Here is a 2,500-nt window from a genome sequence, read left to right on the forward strand (position 1 = left end):
CCATATGAAGCAATGGATCGCACCGCATAAGCCCACACATTCCGAGTTTCCGACATGGTGCTGCATGCCTAGGCACCGTAGCATACCCCCGCACAAACACCCCCCTGGATCCCGCCGAGATTGCCCCCCAAGCAAGGTTCGGAAAGACTCCCGCACGAGTGCAGGTGTCCTTCGTCCCCCATTTCGGGCAGCGACCCCAGCAATCACCAAACAAGCATCCATGAAGAAGCATACCCCGCACAAACACCCACCCGGATCCCACCGAGATTGCCCCCCAAGCAAGGTTCGGAGAGACTCCCGCACGAGTGCAGGTGTCCTTCGTCCCCCATTTCAGGCAGCGCCCCCAACAGTCACCGAACAAGCATCCATGAAGAAGCATATACCCCGCACAAACACCCACCCGGATCCCACCGAGATTGCCCCCCAAGCAAGGTTCAGAGAGACTCCCGCACGAGTGCAGGTGTCCTTCGTCCCCCGTTTCAGGCAGTGCCCCCAACAGTCACCGAATAAGCATCCATGAAGAAGCATCGCCCACAAATGCCGCAGCATGCAAAACCATGGCAATAGCCATATGAAGCAATGGATCGCACCGCATAAGCCCACACATTCCGAGTTTCCGACATGGTGCTGCATGCCTAGGCACCGTAGCATACCCCCGCACAAACACCCCCCTGGATCCCGCCGAGATTGCCCCCCAAGCAAGGTTCGGAAAGACTCCCGCACGAGTGCAGGTGTCCTTCGTCCCCCATTTCGGGCAGCGCCCCCAGCAATCACCAAACAAGCATCCATGAAGAAGCATACCCCGCACAAACACCCACCCGGATCCCACCGAGATTGCCCCCCAAGCAAGGTTCGGAGAGACTCCCGCACGAGTGCAGGTGTCCTTCGTCCCCCATTTCAGGCAGCGCCCCCAACAGTCACCGAACAAGCATCCATGAAGAAGCATACCCCGCACAAACACCCACCCGGATCCCACCGAGATTGCCCCCCAAGCAAGGTTCGGAGAGACTCCCGCACGAGTGCAGGTGTCCTTCGTCCCCCATTTCGGGCAGCGCCCCCAGCAGTCACCAAACAAGCATCCATGAAGAAGCATACCCCGCACAAACACCCACCCGGATCCCACCGAGATTGCCCCCCAATCAAGGTTCGGAGAGACTCCCACACGAGTGCAGGTGTCCTTCGTCCCCCATTTCAGGCAGCGCCCCCAACAGTCACCAGACAAGCATCCATGAAGAAGCATCGCCCACAAATGCCGCAGCATGCAAAACCATGGCAATAGCCATATGAAGCAATGGATCGCACCGCATAAGCCCACACATTCCGAGTTTCCGACATGGTGCTGCATGCCTAGGCACCGTAGCATACCCCCGCACAAACACCCCCCTGGATCCCGCCGAGATTGCCCCCCAAGCAAGGTTCGGAAAGACTCCCGCACGAGTGCAGGTGTCCTTCGTCCCCCATTTCGGGCAGCGCCCCCAGCAATCACCAAACAAGCATCCATGAAGAAGCATACCCCGCACAAACACCCACCCGGATCCCACCGAGATTGCCCCCCAAGCAAGGTTCGGAGAGACTCCCGCACGAGTGCAGGTGTCCTTCGTCCCCCATTTCAGGCAGCGCCCCCAACAGTCACCGAACAAGCATCCATGAAGAAGCATATACCCCGCACAAACACCCACCCGGATCCCACCGAGATTGCCCCCCAAGCAAGGTTCAGAGAGACTCCCGCACGAGTGCAGGTGTCCTTCGTCCCCCGTTTCAGGCAGCGCCCCCAACAGTCACCGAATAAGCATCCATGAAGAAGCATCGCCCACAAATGCCGCAGCATGCAGAACCATAGCAATAGCCACACGAAGCAATCGATCGAACCGGACAAGCCCACACATTCCGCTTTTTTTCCCGCACCGCACCGCACCGCCCAAGCCCCGCCCCCCCGGGCCCACCTGCTGGTCGCCGACGGTGGGGCCCACCCGGCACCGTTACCGGTGCATGGTGGCCCCCACCTGCCGACGAGACCTGCCATTGTGCCCACACCCCCGCTGGGGGGTGTGGGCAGCGCTGGCAGGCCGGGGGGGGGGCTCGCTGTTGAAGCAGGCAGGTACCACCCCCCTAAAGAGCTTATTTAGCCATTTTCTTTCTGGCAGGCTCAGATATCAATTTCAGCGAGGAGTCATAATGGCCATTTTTTTGGCTCTAGACATCGAATTTTGATGAGATTTTTTGCAGGGATGCTTAGAAAAATGGGTAGAACATTATGGAATTGGATTTGTAATTTTTGGAGCAACATAGAATTTTTTATAATTTTTTTGCCGAAAAACTAAGAAAAATTCATATAAAATAGGAAATGGGTTGGAGGTTGGTTTTTTTTGTTGGGAATGCTTTAAAATGATCCATGTGATTTTTTGGAACTTTATGTTGCACGGAAATTGCACGAAATTGCGGCAAAATGCGTACGTGGTGGGGCGGCGAGGCACGGCATGGCACACGGATGCCCCCAACG

This window comes from Ziziphus jujuba, chromosome 7 (genome assembly GCF_031755915.1).
Source record: "Ziziphus jujuba cultivar Dongzao chromosome 7, ASM3175591v1".
Lineage (NCBI taxonomy): Eukaryota > Viridiplantae > Streptophyta > Magnoliopsida > Rosales > Rhamnaceae > Ziziphus > Ziziphus jujuba.